At 31.7% G+C, this 6,898-nt stretch overlaps 1 long non-coding RNA gene across 1 annotated transcript; it reads right to left on the bottom strand.

Annotated features, from left to right (window-relative positions):
• Positions 1-2,535: 2,535 nt before the first annotated feature.
• Positions 2,536-4,905, bottom strand: LOC145314011 (uncharacterized). The gene is made up of 3 exons (XR_013877594.1): positions 4,414-4,905; positions 4,016-4,085; positions 2,536-3,538 (listed from the first exon to the last, which is right to left on the bottom strand). It is a non-coding gene; the product is annotated as an uncharacterized LOC145314011 (long non-coding RNA).
• Between the last annotated feature and the right edge of the window lie 1,993 nt (positions 4,906-6,898).

The raw sequence follows: 6,898 nt of genomic DNA, 5'->3' as shown, positions 1-6,898 counted from the left end.
ATAAATATTTACTCTTTTTAACTAAATATTTTTTATTGATCTCTGCGGGAATCTTCTGATTTTGTGAATACATCCCAATGTCAAGCTTTATGGTCTAGCGGCCGTTTTGGCTCCTAGAGGCCAAGAGTAATCTAATAACTAACAGTAAATCCACTCTTTTAATTGCACAGCTTTTGTCTGGAGGCCCTAACTGTGCATGGTAAATAAATGATACGCCTGTATATGCGAAAATACATTCATTCTACTATGCATATCAGGAGTAGGTTATGTTGACCTAAAATTAACATCAAAATAGAGTTGTTCAAGTTTGATTGAAAAGAGGCATTTCTTCCAAAACAATGTAGTGTAATTATAACCAAGCAAAACCTATTTTCAACATATGTTTTTAAAAAAATGTTTGGGGGGGGGGGTGGGGGATATTTTTTTCCTGGGAGAGTTGTGGTAATTTTCCCTAGAATAGTTATGACCTAGACCTTAGACCTAGACCTTAAAGAACCCAAATTGCAAATGTGAAACATTTCGCTTCATCGGTTAGCGAGATCCTTCGGTACCAACAGACAGACAGATATCCTGATACTTTTATGTATGTAAGAATATATCTCCCAAATATGTAGGTAACACTATCCTATCATTGGGTTAACCTATACAGTTTTTAAATGAAGGACGTGTGTGAAAGTTTTATACATTTTTCGAACACAAATTGATTTTATAATGTTTCTTTAAATTTTCAGGGATGAATACATTATATTTCACTAGCGGCTTCGACCCTAGCCTCTAGGGGCTTTGCCACAAGAGGTAATTTAAAAAAAATGTAGTACATGTGGTGGATCTTCATCTTCATCATATGCATCATCATAAAAAAAATTGAGGATCTTCATCATATACATCATCAAAAAAATGAGGGGGATTTTATTTTTTTATTTTTTGGGGGGTTGGGGTTGTCCCAAAATAGCCTAAAACCACCACAGGACCAATAGGTATATTCCCTGAAGAGTAGAATCCGATCAAAATATGAATGATTTCTGTTCAATTGGGCTGAAAACAATTTAATATTTATCGCATCATCTTAAAGAAATTACAAATTACAGGATTAATTCCTAATACTATTATAGGAAAATTTACTTTAATAGGTCTTATAAAGGTATGTCCATTTCTAATCCAACTGATGTTAAACGGGTTTGAAGCGATACTGAAAAAATGGTTTAAATCAAATTATTGATAAATCCCTTTATCCCTTGATGATCAACTATATGAAAGATGACCTCCGAATTAGTTGCCGAATGTGTACGCAGTTTCCTGAGTGTTTCCCCATCCTAGCTCAATATTTACTACTAGCTAAAAAAGCTTCAAACTTTTAAAAAAAAATCAAAATTTGAAAAATTCAAATTTATAATGTATAAATCGTTTATACATTCAAATTTAGATTTTTTGAGGGAAGTTTGAAGATTTTTAGCTAGTAGTAAATATTGAGCTAGGATGAGGAAACACTCAGGAAACTGCGTACACATTCGGCAACTAATTCGGAGGTCATCATATGAAAGATAGATAAATAGATAAACAGATGTAGATATATATCCCATTGAATAGAAAGATATGTATTCACTATTAGATTTTAATTTGCTGAATTTTTCAAAATTGAGATCATGACCTGGGCTCTATGTTGTGGTGTTTACGCGAAAAAAGTTGGATGGTGGAAGAAGTCGCCGTTTCCCTCTAATATCAATTTTAGTTTTAGAAAGAAAAAGTAAAACATTTTTCGGACGGGTGATTTCTTTTGGAATGGTGATGGTACCCTCCCCTAGAATAGTTATAAGCATTCCCAAATCCTACATCGAAAGGAAAAAATCTTTAGTTTTGGGTACTTACAGGAAGACAGATAATCATCCTGTTACTTTTATGTAAGGATTAAATTATTTTTAAGAACCTTTACTCTATAACTATGAAAAGTATATGTTCGTCCGTCTGCAGGTCTGAAATTTAAAAAATAAAGAAAAATCACAAATTGAATTTAAACTGGATCAAAATGTAAAATGTTCTTAGCTTCTTATTGGTAATGGCAGCAATCCTTCTTGTTATTGAATAAGAAGATATAATTTTAAAAACATCTAAAACTAGAATTGTTTGGACCTTCGGTATGACATTACATATGCAGGGAGTAAGGGAGGGGACAATGGGCAATTAATTCAATTTAAGAGTTTTTGAAGAAAGGCCATGAAAACCAGAATAATCTCGAAAATATGGTGGAAATTGTAAAGTGATTGTTGATTAAATCTAGAAAACCATAAACTAAGAAAAAAGTTCCAAGAAAAAAAGCAATCATTTGAAAATAAGATTACCAGTATTACAGACTGACATAAGTTCTAAGCTTTATAAGTTTTCTAAAATTTTCCGATTTCTTTATGGTTAGGGTCAAAAACATAATCAACATAGGTATCTAACAACCTCTATGAAGAGTTTTAAGCCCTAATTTCAATATCGGCAAGCGGAAATGGCTCCAAAAATACCCTAGGAAATGTGAAAAATTAAGAAATTCAGTACATTTTAGATTTTATTAATATATGATTAGATTTAAACAATCAATGTTAAAAGAATATTAAACTGTCATTCAAAACAATATTTCATGCCAAATGTCATTCAACAATTAAATAAATTATATTTTCTTTTATCACAAAAACAATTTTCAGGTGCTCTTTATTAATAGAAAAAGTATATCTAACCGTCAATTTTATTACCTTTAAATAAAAATAAATTTTTCAGCAAATTTTAGTCTAAAAAATAACAAGCTTTTTTGTCTGTAGCAAAGAATCTTTCCAACAGCTGAACCAATATGGTTCTCCTTAACAGTTAAGCTTCTTATAGGTCCCGGGAAGGTTTTAACTATTTTGTGGTAGGTTAACTCAACCCTCCTAATACAAATTTAACCCCCCCCCCCAATAAGAAAAAAAAATACTTTTCTTTTTAAATCTTAAATAAAAATGGGAGGGAGGGTCAACCCCCCCCCCACTCATGTTTCCCTAGAGGCCTCTAGGGGCGTAGCCGCTAGTATTTACGTAAATTAATAAGAATGGTGCTAAAAACAATTAAAATTATTTCTTTAGCTGCACTACTTTGGATATTAACGTCCCACATCATGAAATGAAAGTATTATATTAATCAAATGATAAAGGACAATTCAGATTGGTAGGTAGGCGAAGCTTTTTAATAATTAGAGTCAGTCCGTCTGAATGTCTGTCCATCACGGTTGGTAAAATCCGTATAGACTTACAAGTTAATGTTCTATTAATTATGTTCTGACACCTCTACAAGAGTTATTGTTCGTTAGTCCTTATTTCTAATTTTAGAGCTATCTGTGTCACTTTGATCATTGTCACTTAGGTCACTTAACTATTTTCTTTTTTAATTAACCTCTTTAGTTATTTTTTTCTTTATAATAGATTCACCCCTCTTAGTTTCTTTAATGTCCACAGTTCCGAAGCACAGATCACTAGGGGGACCATTTGGATGTAAGATCTTCTTCATGAGTATCAGAACTTGGAATCTAAAAAGTAAAACCATTAAAATTTTCCATAGAATTTAGGTATGCAATCGGTTTCTTTAATAAAGTACAGTCTTAAACTAGTATTGAAATTATTATATTGCATTGTTTTGCATAATTTCTTTGACATTGACATATAAATTTATGCAAAACCTCAATGATGACACACAAAATTAACCCCTCTGTAAATAACTATAAGTAGTTGAAACGTTTGGACACTATACTTAAAGACAAAACAATCAAAATTTTATAAAAGTTAAAAATAACGAATATGAAAACGTTATTATAAAACTTTGGGGACTAGTGTAATAAACAGCAAATGTCCTCTCCCCCCTGACTGGAAATAGTTTTTTTATTAGATGCTAATTCTCTGCAATGCTTGTTTGAGAAAGGTTCAAGGATAGGGAATAGTTAAAATTAAAGCAACTTTTCTCGCACAAGATTTAACTTTTAAAAAAGTTTATTAATTAATTTTCTAACCTTACTGTCGGCTGGACAATTGCATGCAACATGAGAGTGTTGTTCAGCTGGACACTTAGCTGTTGGCTTACTGAAATATAAAAAATATTCATTTTATTATCAAATTAATCCTTGTTTTAATTAACAAACTTATGATTTAAATAGGTAAGTAATAGAATATTAAGAGAGTAATTATTTGTTGCATAGTAATATAGACAACTTTCCAAGGAAATACAGTGGATATTAATTGGTCTCGAAGCTAATAGCTATATTGGAATAGTTATTTTTTACATTGTAACTTTTAAATTTGTAGAAAACTAAAAACAATAGATGCTAGACATAATTTTTTAGTATAGCTTAAAACCGGATATTAATCAGTTTTGAAGCGATACTAGAATAAAGTTTTTAATTTTTCCTACCTCCAAATTATCTCTGGGAGACCACAAGAACATGTAGTTACATTAAACACTCGTATTAGTTGGGCATCGACAGCTGCAATCTTTTTTTTGTTGCTTTCTTAAATCGGCAGCATTTCACATCACTTAAGAAATTACATAAAGAAAGAACAATGTTTTTTTTTCAGATTTTAGTGGTAGATTATTGTGTACTTTACTCCATTTTTCCATAATATCGGGGATAACATAATTTTTAACAATATTACGTTCATTCAAATTTGGATTTTGATAATAGTTTGAAAGTTTCAAAATTTCACTAAACGTAGGAGGCCTAGTATTCTTTAATTTTTCACCAATTGGGTTATATTTGGAACACTTATCTCGAGTTTTTGTTTTCACTATTTTATATAAAGATAATTAACATTTATTTGTTTGTTTTAAATGTTTATAATTCACAATAATGGATTGTTTTGCTTCCGTTGTTTGGTGCTGATTTGAATGTTGTTGTTTTTCTCTGTCTTTGTCTGCTAGCGTTAGCGCGTTTCAACCAATCAGAAAGCGCCAATTGTATGTAGAATTGTTTGCGCCAATAAGAAGTCATAAGGATAATATAAATGTCGTCTTTGGTAAAGAAAAAATAATGTAAGATTTTTTTCAAATTTTGTCTTTTCATTTGCATTTCCGGGCCTTTAAAAGGTCAAAAATAAAAAACCTAAAAATACAAACATTTTTTATTATTATCTTGATTATGTTTTTCACCCTAACCCTTTGAAACTTAAAAACTTATATATCTTAAAACCATTCTGTAATTAATTACTAGAAATATCTCCCTGGAACTCTACAGATGACAGGGAAAGAGAAAAGGTATTTGGGGGCAAGTGATGTGAACACGAAAAAAAGGGGCAGGCAGGCGTGTAGTATATGACCCACACGCCTTCCTGCCCCTTTTTATCCTGTTTATTTCCCCCACCTCCCTTATCCATTTCCCTTTCTCGTCTACTTTTAAAAAGGAGGTGGGGATGAAGGGAGTGAAATATAGTATGGGAGGGGGGCCGTGTATTTATATTTGAAGTACTCTCTGTCTGCAAAACTATATATATTCAAAACTAACATAGCGAGTAACGGCATTCCTCGCGCAAGTCCCCAAACTCAGCCAGAAACTGCTAAATTCTTGCACATTCCCTTTAAGCCAGTCCCCAAAGTCTGAGACTCCTAAAGATTGAATATTCGATCCATTGTCCCCTCCCTTACTCCCTGTTACATATGGCATAATAATGGTTTACCAAATATTATATTTTTATTTCAAGTTTCCATAATCATTAAGATATATAAGTTTTCCGGAATTTTAATGTAAGGGGGAGATTTGAAATCTGCATCAAATTTTAAGGAGTTTTTATAAAATTCGTTTTTTGTATAATTCTTTATCTAAAAGCGGAAATGCATTTTAAGTCAATTAATTTTGACCAATAGGATAGGTGGATTTTAAACTACCTGCGCTCTAATAGGTTGAATGATGTACGCCATCCGATCAGAGCGCAGATTTTTTAAATCCACCAATCACAGATGCCAAAATTAATTAACTTAAATGCATTTCCGGAAATTTTATATATCTTAATAATCATAAGTAATAGGCAGGGATCTTAAGGGATTTTACAATGGATCAAAAGTTTATGTAAACACAAAGAATGATAAAAAAGTTCTCCTTTTGTAGAAATAATTTAGTGGTTAAAATATTTGAACACATTCTAGAACCAACAAATGACAATTAAATAATAGTACCCATATTTAAAACAAAGATTTCGTGGTTAAAAAACTTTGGGTATATTTACAGTCCAATGTCCCCACCCTCTCTGGCAATAGGTAAAACTGTATGTATATATCTATACACTCCCCCCTATCTTATTATTTGCATATAATTTTTTTGTATAAACACCACGAGTTCTTTTTGATCTGTGTGTGTGAAGAAAAGGTTCTTCTTATGTCAGTTCTAAGGTCTTTTTTGCCTTAGCTTTTTGACAGTAAAAATCATTCTTTTGTAGTTATTATTTTGCTGTGATGATGAAATATCAAATATATCTGAAAATTAATCCTTGTTTACAATTTTTCACTCACAAAAACAATAAAAGGTTGTCGTTTAACAAATTTATTTCCAATTAAACAGTTAGGGAGTTGAATCCATTTTTATAGAAGCAGAAATATAATCTATGATTATGGTTTGGACCCTCTAAAACTGTAATCTACCCTTCCACTTTCCCTCTCTTGGTGAAGATTCCACTTTTGTCTCTCTTGTTAAAGATATCTTCACCAAGAGAGGCAAAAGTGGAATCTTAAATTTCAAAAATCGTATCGGCGTTGAAGATATCTTCACCAAGAGAGGGGAAAGTGGAATCTTACATTTCAAAAATCGTATCGGCGTTGAAGATATCTTCACCAAGAGAGGGGAAAGTAGAATCTTACATTTCAAAAATCGTATCGGCGTTGAAGATATCTTCACCAAGAGAGGGGAAAG

This window comes from Acartia tonsa, chromosome 3 (assembly GCF_053477335.1).
Source record: "Acartia tonsa isolate MP-2025a chromosome 3, ASM5347733v1, whole genome shotgun sequence".
In the NCBI taxonomy this organism is placed as follows: domain Eukaryota; kingdom Metazoa; phylum Arthropoda; class Copepoda; order Calanoida; family Acartiidae; genus Acartia; species Acartia tonsa.
The sequence above is the reverse complement of the archived record's forward strand: the minus strand, read 5'-3'. Positions and strand labels throughout refer to the sequence as shown.